This window comes from Mandrillus leucophaeus, unplaced genomic scaffold, assembly GCF_000951045.1.
Source record: "Mandrillus leucophaeus isolate KB7577 unplaced genomic scaffold, Mleu.le_1.0 Scaffold825, whole genome shotgun sequence".
NCBI classification, from domain to species: domain Eukaryota; kingdom Metazoa; phylum Chordata; class Mammalia; order Primates; family Cercopithecidae; genus Mandrillus; species Mandrillus leucophaeus.
In genome coordinates, this window is record NW_012108975.1 from 191177 (window position 1) to 203575 (window position 12399).

Here is a 12399-nt window from a genome sequence, read left to right on the forward strand (position 1 = left end):
ATTCTCACGCTGCTATGAAGAAATACCAGAGACTGGATAATTTATAAAGGAAAGAGTTTTAATTGACTCCCAGTTCTACATGGCTGGGGAGGCCTCAAGAAACTTAAAATCATGGCAGACAGTACCTCTTCAGAGGGCAGCAGGAGAGACAATAGCCAAGTGAAGTAGGAAAGCCCCTTATAAAACTATCAGACCTGGTGAGAACTCACCATCAGGAGAACAGCATGGGAGAAACTGCCTCCATGATTTAATTATCTCCACCTGGTCCCACCTTTGACACGAGGGGATTATTACAATTCAAGGTGAGATTTGGGTGGGGACACAGAGCCAAACCATATCATCCTACTTGCTGAATATATCAATTCATTTAAATACTACTGAGTGACTGGCACCATTAAAGGTACAGGGACTACAGGGGTGAACAAGACCAAGTTCCTGTTCTCACAGGGCTTACCATCTAAAGCAGCACTGTTCATTAGAAATATAATGCAAGTTGGGCAGGGCATGGTGGCTCATGCCTATAATCACAGCACTTTGGGAGGCCAAAGCGGGTGGATCACCTGAAGTCAGGAGTTTGAGACCAGCCTGACCAACATGGAGAAACCCTGTCTCTACTAAAAATACAAAATTAGCCAGGCATGGTGGCATATGCCTGTAATCCCAGCTACTCGGGAGGCTGAGGCAGGAGAATTGCTTGAACTCAGGAGGCGGAGGTTCTGGTGAGCCAAGATCGCGCCATTGCACTCCAGCCTGAGCAACAAGGGCAAAACTCCATCTCAAAAAAAAAAAAGAGAAATACAATGCAAGCTGGCTGGGCGCGGTGGCTCATGCCTGTAATCCAAGCACTTTGGGAGGCCGAGGCAAGAGGATCACCTGAGGTCCGGAGCTCAAGACCAACCTGACCAACATGGAGAAACCCCATCTCTACCAAAAATACAAAATTAGCCAGGTGTGCTGGCGCATGCCTGTAATCCCAGCTACTCAGGAGGCTGAGGCAGGAGAATCGCTTGAATCCGGGAGGCAGAGGTTGTGGTGAGCCAAGATCACACTATCGCAATCCAGCCTGGGCAACAAGGGTGAAACTCTGTCTCAAAAAAAAAAAAAAAAAAAATATAATGCAAGCTGCAAATGCCATTTTACCTTTTCTAATAACTACATCAAAAATTTAAATTCAAAAAATTAATTTTAATATATATTAGTCTGTTATCTAAAATATTATTTAAAACATGTAATCAATATGAAAAGATTAATGCAGTACTTTATATTCATTTTTTCCATACTGAGTTTTTGAAACACAATGTGTATTTTATTACAGTACTTCTCAATTAGCTTATTTGTATTTATTTATTTTTAAATACAGAAAGGGTCTCACTATATTGCCCAGGCTGGTCTCAAACTCCTGGGCTCAGGTGATCCTCCCACCTCAGCCTTCCAAACTGCTAGGGTTACAGGCATGAGTCACCACTTCTGGCCAATACTTCTCAGTTAGGACAAAGGACATTTCAAGTGCTCAAAGAGCCACAGTGGCTACTAGCTGCCATCCTGGACAGTACCAACATAGGGAGGAAATGGACAGGTGCTGCTAATTTTTTTTTCCATTTTAAACCTTGTCATATTCTTTGACTTCTAAAACTGCCTGCATGTATTATTGTGGTAAAAATAACTAAAAAGAGTTCAGGCATGGTGGCTCACACCTGTAATCCCAGTACCTTGGCATGCTGTAGGCAGGAGGATTGCTTGAGCCCAGGAGGCTGCAGGGAGCTATGATCATGCTACTGTACTCCAGCCTGGGTGACAGAGTAAGACTCTATCTCTTAAACAAAACAAAACAAAACTCTCTAGAAATATCAGTTTTAAGAAAATAAAAATATCAGTACAAAGTTATTAGATGCAATACAAGTAAGGCAACCAAACCTAGACTCAAGATGGACATACAAAATCAAGGCTTCCTATATGTTAGCAATAAGCAATTAGGAAAGATTACACTTAAAACAAAAATCATAAAATGTCCACTAATAAACCTACCAAGTAATGTCCAAAAACAAGATGAAGAAAATGAAAAATATTTTACTGAGGGGCAAAAAAATATTTGCCTGGACTGGCAAAGGGATGTCATGTTCTTGGCCATAAGAACACAATAATGAAACAATGTCAATTGACCCCCAAATTAACCTATAATTTGACATAATGACCATCAAAATCTCCTAAATCTTAACAACATAATCCTGAAGATCTTTGGAAGATATACGATGCAACATCTAAGCCAGGTGTGGTGGCTCACGCCTATAATCCCAGCACTTTGGGAGGCCGAGGCGGGTGGATCACGAGGTAAGTATATTGACACCATCCTGGCTAACACGGTGAACCCCATCTCTACTGAAAATACAAAAAAATTAGCCAGGCATGGCAGGCACCTGTAGTCCCAGCTACTTGGGAGGCTGAGGCAGGAGAATGGCATGAACCTGGGAGGCGGAGCTTGCAGTGAGCTGACATGGCGCCACTGCACTCCAGCCTGGGTGATAGAGCGAGACTCCATCTCAAAAAAAAAAAAAAAAAAAAAGATGCAACATCTAAATAAAATGTTAAGAACAACAACATGATTGGGGAACTAATCAGATATACATATATACTATACAAGCTTACAATAATTAAAATAGTATATTAACAATGTGCAGGAGGAGACAAAGATCAATGGAACAATAGAGTTTTAAAACAACCTATATATATATGAGAATATAATATATGATAAATATGGCTTTTCAAATCAGTGGAGAACTGATGGACTATGCATAAATTAATATGATGGAAAAACATTAAGTTGGTTCCAGACTCAAATACATATACCCTTCGGATGGATTCAAATTACAAATATAAAGAAAAAACACAGGAAAGATGGAGAAGATTTAAATAATCTTATAAACAAGTATTCATCAGTAAGAAAGTGGTTAAATATATGGCTAGAGGATGGGACACTATAAAGCTGTCAAAAAGGATGAGTAATCTACAAACACTGGAATAGAAAGATCTTCCAGACACACACACACACACAAAAACTGGGGGTCCGGCATGGTGGTTCATGCCCGTAATCCCAGCACTTGGGGAGACCGCGGTGGGCGGATTGCCTGAGATCAGGTGTTTGAGACCAGCCTGGCTAACATGGTGAAATCCCTTCTCTACTAAAATTACAAAAATTAGCCAGGTGTGGTGGCAAGTGTCTATAGTCCCAGCTACTCGGGAGGCTGAGGCAGGAGAATCGCTTGAACCCAGGAGGTGGACGTTGCAATGAGCAGAGATCGTACCACTGCACTCCAGCCTGGGCGACAGAACAAGACTCGGTCTACGAGAAAAAAAAAAAAAAAAACTGGGGAGAAAATTCATATAGTATAATGCCATTTATGAAATAGCAAGAGAAGTATTAATATATATACTCATATATATGTGGATACATAGAAAGTTCTGAAATGGCTGGGTGTGGAAAACACCTATCAAACCACAACCAGTAGTTTCTTCTAAAAAGAGAATATGTATTGGGCCAAGAATGTCAAAGGGTACTTTCATGTCTAGTCTATATGCTTCTGAATTATTATTTTTTTAACCTTGAGATACCTTTGTATATTTTTATGTAATTGAAAAATGCATGGCCAGGCGCTGTGGCTCATGCCTGTAATCCCAGAACTTTAGGAGGCGAAGGCAGGTGGATCACTTGAGGCCTGGAGTCTGAAACCAGCCTGGACAATATGGCATAACCCTTTCTTTACTAAAAATACAAAAATCAGCCGGGCGTGGTGGCGCACGCCTATAATCCCAGCTACTCAGAGGCAGAGGTTGTAGTGAGCTGAGATCGTGCCACTGCACTCCAGCCTAGGCAACAGAGTGAGACTCTGTCTCAAAAAAAAAAAAAAGAAGAAGAAGAAAAGAAAAATGCCAATTTCAAAATAAGTAAAAGAAGGCTACTGTAACAAAAACTTTTGTGTATCAACCTTTCTTTCCTATAAGGAACAGATGAGTGATACAGATTGTACTTCTTAGTATTGTCAGGTTTTTTTTTTTAATGTTTTCTTAGTAATTACCTAGAAACAAAATGCTAAGTGGTAATCTTCAGTCCTAACTCAGTATTGTTATTTTAATTTGCTGGAATTAGCACACAGAGAGAAACATGTTAACAAAATTGCATGTGTATGTATTACATATTATACTAAGCTCCAGAACATTTTCTTTGACCTTATCTACATGAAGTGAAAGGTTTCTGAACACTTCTCCCTAGAAAGCAAACCCGAGAATACAAATGGCCTGGGCCTGCCCAGCTTTAGTGTTCTGCTGGATCAAAAGCCAATGCTGGCAGAGTTCACTATGGAGAAGCCGGCAGTTCTATCACAGCAGAATCAGCACATTTACAGCAACAAGCAAAGTGGGAAAAAGGCTCAGTGTTGTTTTTATATTTTTAAGCAACTAAGTTTAAACTTTGGATAGTAATATATTTAATGTGTATTTATCCATGCATTTATTTGAGTGAATTTCATATGAAAATACTTACAGAATGTTTTAATTAGTATAAAGACAACAAATTTACATACTGAAATTATGCACTCAATCCAAAAAGGCAATGATTGGTAACCAAGAGTTTTTGCACAAAAAATCCTCACAAACACAGACACACAAATCTCTTTTTAGTTGTTTCGTAAGGATGTTCATCAACATCTATTTGATCAGCAACAATCTTTTAGATAGCAGTTCTGTCTAAATTGTATCTAAAAATTCTCTCAGAGCCATCAACATAGGCAATTAGTATAGAATAAATGAATTAAAAAACAGAAAATGCTCTGGAGTGTTAAGCTAAAATTTTTTTTAAATTCTCCTGCCATATTACTTGGGGGAAAAGGTCTTTATAAGTTGTATATTGCAATAATAAGCTAAATATATTATGTGGTTACATAGATTCTTCTTTTTTTGGCTGGAGTGCAGTGGCGTGATCTGGGCCTGCAACCTCCACCTCCCAGGTTCAAGCAATTCTTCTGCCTCAGCCTCCTGAGTAGCTGCAACTACAGGCGTGCGCCACCATGCCCAGCTAATTTTTGTATTTTTAGTAGAGACGGGGTTTCACCACATTGGTCAGGCTGGTCTTGAAGGCCTGACCTCATGATCCACCTACCTCGGCATCCCAGAGTGCTGGGGATTACAGGCATGAGCCACCTCGCCTGGCCAGTTACATAGATTCTAATATGAGATCATTGGAGGCCAGGTGTGGTGGCTCACGCCTGTAATGCCAACACTTTGGGAGGCCAAGGCGGGTGGCTCACTTGAGGTCAGGAGTTCAAGACCAGCCTGGTCAACGGGGTGAAATCCTGTCCCTACTAAAAATACAAAAATTAGCCAGGCATGGTGGCATGCACCTGTAATCCCACCTCTGTGGGAGGCTGAGGAAGGAAAATCGCTTTAACTCAGGAGATCGAGGCTGAACCCAAGAGGCCGAGATTGCAGTGAGCCAAGATAGCACCACTGCACTCCAGCCTGGGTGACAGAGCCAGACTCCGTCTCAAAAAAAAAAAAAAAGGCCGCTCGGCGTGTGGCTCAGCTGGGTGCGGTGGCTCACACCTGTAATCTGTAATCCCAGCACTTTGGGATGCCAAGGTGGATGAGTCATCTGAGATCAGGAGTTCGAGACTAGCCTGGCCAACATGGTGAAACCCTATCTCTACTAAAAATACAAAAATTAGCCAGGTGTGATGGCGCACGCCTGTGGTCCCAGCTACTCAGGAGGCTCAGGCAGGAGAATCGCTTGAACCCGGGGGGTGGAGGTTGCAGTGAGCCTCGATCACGCCATTGCACTCCAGCCTCGGCAACAGAGCAAGACTCCGTCTCAAAAATAAAATAAAATAAAATATTAGTAACACTAGGCCTAAAGATTAAGACAGTAGTTCAACATTACCACGAGATTCCAAATGGTACGGTGAGTGCCTACCTCTCCTTCATTAGACCATCATATATATCTAAGACTCAATCCATAGCCACATACAATCTAACCCTGGCCTACCAGTCTGAAAACCTCATCACTGGTAAAGACAGATGGGGTAAAAAATGCCTAAAAATCTTTGTGTATGTATACATACATATGTATAACTACACACACACATATTCTAAAAGATAACTAGGTACCATCATATACCAAAACTATAGAATCACACATAGACATCCCATCTTCTTTGGTCTCTAATATTTTTTAATTTGAGCAACTAGGGTTTTACGAGTTTTAAAAGAAAAAACAGATATTGAGTACTTAGAACATGACTGGCACATAGCCCTCAATAAATGCCAATTATTTCATTACCTAATTCTTCCAGGAACTGAAGCCCAATCTGCTCAAGAATGAATCAGCAGAACTGTTTCCTACTTCCCCTTTCCCTGGTAACTCCAGATTCTTTCAAAAATGTGCCTCTCAAGAGACCTCTAATGTATGAACTTATAGAGATAAACCACCAAAAAAATGGTGTAAGACTGTGGTGACTTGCATGTGGACACTAACAGGCTAGGAACAAATGAATTTCTGAACTAGTTTTGAAGAGAGTACATTACATCCTGTTTTCTGACAGTCATTGAATCACCTCTGATCAAGTACTCTTCTTCTTTTTCTTTCAAGACAGAGTCTTGCTCTGTTGCCCAGGCTAGAGTGTAGTGGTATGATCTCATAGTGTATGTAGTGGTATGCGTGATTGCAGCCACTGCAGCCTCTGCCTCTGTGGTTCAAGCAATTCTCCTGCCTCAACCACCCGAGTAGCTGGGACTACAGGCACATGCTGCCACACCTGGTTAATTTTTGTATTTTTAGTAGAGATGGGGTTTCACCATGTTGCCCAAGATGGTCTTGATCTCCTGACATTGTGATCCGCCCACCTTGGCCTCCCAAAGTGCTGGGATTACAGGTGTGAGCCACCATGCCAGGCCAAGTACTCTTCTTAATCTCACATGACCAGGGGATTCTCAAAGCATGGTCCCCAACCAGCAGCACCTATAACGCCTGAAAATTTGCCAGAAATGCGTATTATTGAGCTCCTCCTCAGCCCTAAATCAGAAAACCTGGAGGTGGGACCCAGCAATCTGCTTTTACAAGCTCTCCACACTCAAGTTTCAGAACTGTTCTATATGATTTGAAGTAGCTACATATTTACCTAGTCCAGAAGACATTTGTTAACACTGAAAAGGTTCTGAAGTATTCTGAAGTCTCTATATATGCAGTGCCATATTAAGAAAAAGCCCATTTGACTCATAACTTCAAGAAGATAATCGTACTAAACAAGTTTTTTTCTTTTTGAGACAGGTTCTCATTCTGTCACCCAGGCTGGAGTGCAGTGACATGATTATGGTTCACTGCAGCCTCAACCTCCTGGCCTCAAGTGATCCTCTCACCTTAGCCTCCCCAGTAGCTGGAACTACAGGTGTACACTAGCATACCTGGCTAAGGTTTTGTATTTTTTGTAGAGACAAGGTTTCGCCATGTTGCCCAGGCTGGTCTTGAACTCCTGAGCTTAAAGCAATTCACCTGCTTCGGCCTCCCAAAATGCTGGGATTACAGGCGTGAGCTACCATGCCTGTCCTAAACAAGCTTTTAAGAAGAAACTTTACATCCAGAGGTAAAAGAAAAAAAGAAGAGAACAAAAGAAGAAAACAGAGAAGAAAAAAAAAAAAGGTCTTAAAGGATGTCAGATAAAGAAGGTTACAACAAAGTCATTTTAAAAAGTCATTAACTATTAACCAGCAAACAAATGGGCCAACTTAGAATGAAGTCTCTATCAACTTTAAATTTGCATTTGCCAGTGTTTCTGGTTTAAGTTATTTGATGGAAGAAAAAGATGTCTGTAGGAACCATGCACTACATATACTGACACCCAATCCCTAAGACAAAGACAAATGGTCTAGAGAAGGTATGACTTACCTTACAAGGAAGGTAGACCTAAAGTGATTTCAGATTCTCCTGTGATTTCAGATCCCCAAAATTCCCTTACCTTTTACTGCTTTCTGAAAATCCTCTAATAAGAGTAACTTAATAAGAAGAGAAAATAAAGTAATAAATATAAATGCTAAGGCAATACTACGCTTTGGCATGCCATCGCAGTAACAATGGCAGTGCTTAGGTTTACAAAACATTTTCACATACAACTCATATAATCTTCACAATCATCTTGAGGTAAATAATGACAATAAAACTGATATTTATTGAGCACCACAGTACCTGGCACTTCCTTAAGAGTCTCGTACAATTTTATCATTTAATTATTGTAACAACCTGTTGTGAGGGATAAACCATGTACCAATGTCAGACACAAAGCAGGATTTATATCCAATTATAACTGATTTTAAAACCCACATTCTCTAAATCTCTACACTATGGCAAGACTTGGAGACAAAACTATCAGTCCCAGCTCTATCCTTTAACAGCTATGTGACCTCAAGAAGTCACTTAATTTTCTAAACTCCTCTTCATCTACAAAATGGGAAGATTAATACCTGCTTCACCTATTTCAGAGTATTTGTAAAGGTCAAATGAGATGAAAGACATAAAGGTCTTCAAAAGCTCTAAAAACTACACAAATATTATCATCATTCCCTATTTTGAAAGAGACTGAAGCAAAGAAGAATAAAAACATACAATGGTGGGGGGATGCTGGTTTTTCTGGTTTGGTTTTTGTTTTCTGTTTAAAGCAGGTTGAGCACCAGCTGCCTGCCACTTGCGAGCTGGGGGTGTGCTACACAGGAAAGTGCCTTGTTTAGGAGGTGGTTGCTTTGTCAGGAAAATCTACTACCAAGGAAGAAATTACCAAACCATGTCTTTTTTTCTATTTATGGAGTAGTTCACAGCAAATCTTGAGTGTTTTGACTAAAGCATGGAATGTAGAAAACAAACTTCAGCTTGTGCTTTAATCTCTTCTGAAATTCTACAGGTGTGTGTTTTATAAGCCGTATATGGCAGAAGTTTAAGCCAATCTGAAAGTCTGGTTTTTAGTAGCGTTATTTTTGACAACTACATACTGCTGAATGTTCAACTGGTGAAACTGAAGGTCTTTTCACTCAGAAGAAATCAGTCAAGAAGAACTTGCAGTTCACAAGCTTCCGAGCTGCTATGGATGGCCCTGGCTCTCCAGACTGCCCTTCCCACTGAGATCTCTCACATGGGGTCTCCTGCCACTGCCGCTCCTGACTCTCCTCCTGATGTGGTACCTCTCAGTCTTCCCCACTACAATGTAACAGAATGTGTAGACTGGACGTACTTTTACAAGTATGAGCCAATTTACAGATGAGGCTTTTACTTCACACTTTGAGAGCATTCAAAGTGCTCTCATCAAAATCCAATTCTGGTTATCCTAGTGACCTCTCACCCCTCAGATGTGAAAGTCAGACAGGCCATTAGAGTTCCTTGGGGTGAAAAAAGTCTCGATGGGGATATGAGGTTCTTACATTTTTCTTATTAGGCCAACAGGCTAAAAGAGAAGACAAACTGTTAGCACTGTCCTCAGAGGATTAACATCTTCTTTATGGTGACGTAATCCAACAAGAGTTTTTAGACACATACAAAAACCTGACCTTAAAGACTGGCTGGGCACAGTGGCTCACATCTGTAGTCCCAGCACGTTGGGAGGTCAAGGAGGGTGAATTACTTGAGGCCAGGAGTTTGAGACCAGCCGGGCCAATAAGGTGAAAATCCATCTGTACTGAAAAAACAAAAATTAGCCAGGCGTGATGACATGTGCCTGTAATCCCAGCTACTTGGGTGGCGGAGGCCGGAGAATCGCTTGAACCCAGGAGACAGGTTGCAGTGAGCTGCGATCGCACCACTGCACTCCAGCCTGGGTGACAGAGCAAGACTCCGTCTCAAACAAACTACAAAAACAACCTATTATGGCATTCAGGTGGGTAACTGAGTTTTGCCCCATTGTCAACTACATCATGAAGACAGACACTCATGTTTTCATCAATACTGGCAATTCAGTGTAATATCTTTTAAACTTAAACCACTCAGAGAAGTTTTTCACAGGTTATCCTCTAATTGATAATTATTCCCACAGAGGATTTTACCCGCCAAAAAAAAAAACCCGTATTTCCTACCAGGAGTGTCCTTTCAAGCTGTTTCCTCCCTACTGCAGTGGGTTGGGTTATACAATGCCCAGAGATTTGGTGCCAAGAATCCATGAAATCATGGGTCACGTAAAATCCATGATGTTTATGTCAGGATTTGTTTGAATTTATTAAAAGTGGACATTCATATTCCAGAAGACACAAATCTTTTCTTTTTATATAGAATCCATTCAGATGTCTGTCAATTTGGATGTGTGATTGCAGCCCACAGCTTTTCTTCCAAGCAGACGATCACTTTTTAGCAGATTACGCTAAGCAACATCACATGCCATTAACTTCACATTCTATGAAAAGCCTAGACGAACAGGATACTCTGCGGAAAGTGTTAAAGTTTGTACCGTGAAAAATTCATGGGGAGGTCAGTGTACTGCCTTACACTTAACTCTTTTTTTTTTTTTGATATGGAGTCTCGCCCTGTCCCCCAGGCTGGAGTGCAGTGGTGTCATCTTAGCTCACTGCAACCTCTGCCCCCCGGGTTCAAGTGATTCTCCAGCCTCAGCCTCCCGAGTAGCTGGGATTACAGGTGCCCGCCACCATGCCTGTCTAACTTTTTTTTTGAGACAGGATTTTTGCTCATTGCCCAGAGTGGAGTGCAGTAACACGATCTCGGCTCACTGCAACCTCTGCCTCCCAGGTTCAAGTGATTCTCCTGCCTCTCAGCCTCCTGAATAGGTGGGATTACAGGTGCACGCCACCACGTTCAGCTAATTTTTGTATTTTTAGTAGAGACAGGGTTTCACCATGTTGGCCAGAATGGTCTTGATCTCCTGACCTTGTCATCCGCCCGCCTCAGCCTCCCAAAGTACTGGGATTACCAGTGTGAGCCACCGCGCCTGGCCTGAAACTCATGAAGAACCCACAGACTGGTTACACCTTATGATTTATTTTGACAAAAATCAAGTCAGGTCCTTTAAAGATGATATTCAGAGGAATTAAATACCTTTAAAACAGCAACAACAACAACAAAAAAGGCCAGGCACAGTGGCTTACGCCTGTAATCCCAACACTTTGAGAGGCTGAGGTAGGTGGATCATTCGAGGCCAGGAGTTCAAGACAAGCCTGACCAACATGGTGAAACCCCATCTCTAATAAAACACAAAAATTAGCCGGGCGTGGTGGTAGCTGCCTGTAATCCCAGCTACTCCGGAGGCTGAGGCAGGAGAATTGCTTGAATCCAGGAGGCGGAGGTTGCAGTGAGCCAAGATCGCGCCACTGCACTCCAGGCTGGAAGACACAGCAAGGCTCCCTCTCAAAAAAAAAAAAAAAAAAAGAAATGAGGCCCCAGATGCAGGGCCTCATGCCTGTAATCCCAGCACTTTGGGAGGCCAAGGTGGGAGAATCATTTGAGCCTAGGAATTCAAGACCAGCCTGGGCAGTACAGCAAAATCCCGTCTCTACAGAAAAATTTAAAAATTAGCCAGGCACGGGGGCACACACCTATAGTCCCAACTTCCCAGAAGGCTGAGTCAGGAATGGCTTCAGCCAGGAGTTTGAGGCTGCAGTGAGCTATCATCACACCACAGCACTCCAGCCTGGGCAACAGAGCAAGATCCTGTCTCAAAAAAAAAAAAAAAAAACCCACCTAAGTAAATAAACTATTGAATAAAGCAGGCTGAAGACCCTTATGGAGAAACTTCAGACTTCATCACTTTACTTAGAATTTTACTGCCAAGTGGGCTACGATAACAGAATCTGTATCACAACTTACTACTTTGCTAAAAATATGGACCCCCACTACACATCTATAACTTACACAGATTTGGAGGTTAATAAAAATCTAACAGCTGACTTCTTTTTAAAAGTTTAGTCTTCAGGATTGGTGCTCAAGAAAAAAATAAAAATAAATAAAAATAAAAAATGAAGTTTAGTTCTTATATTAAGTCACCATAATTAAAATTCCCTTGCAACAGCCTTCCTGTCCTTTCCATAGTATCGTTTTCAACCTGGGGTGCTGACAGCCTTCATTCCACATGAACTACTGGCCGGGTGTGGTGGCTCACACCTGTAATCCCAGAACTTTGGGAGTGCAAGGCAGGCAGATCACTTGAGCCCAGGAGTTCAAAACCAGCATGGGCAACATGGCAAAACTCTCTCTCTACCAAAAAAAAAGACACAGAGAGAGAAAGGCATGGTGGCACACACCTACAGTCCCAGGTATTCAGGAGGCTGAGAGGTGACAGGATCACTTGAGCCTGGGAGGTCCCAGGCTGCAGTGAGCCATTATCTCGCCAATGCACTCCAGCTTGGGCAACAGAGTGAGACTCTACCTCACTA

At 41.8% G+C, this 12399-nt stretch overlaps 1 pseudogene; it reads left to right on the forward strand.

The window, feature by feature from the left end:
- Positions 1 to 9116: 9116 nt before the first annotated feature.
- On the forward strand, positions 9117 to 10400 carry LOC105530477 (annotated as a pseudogene).
- Positions 10401 to 12399: the final 1999 nt, after the last annotated feature.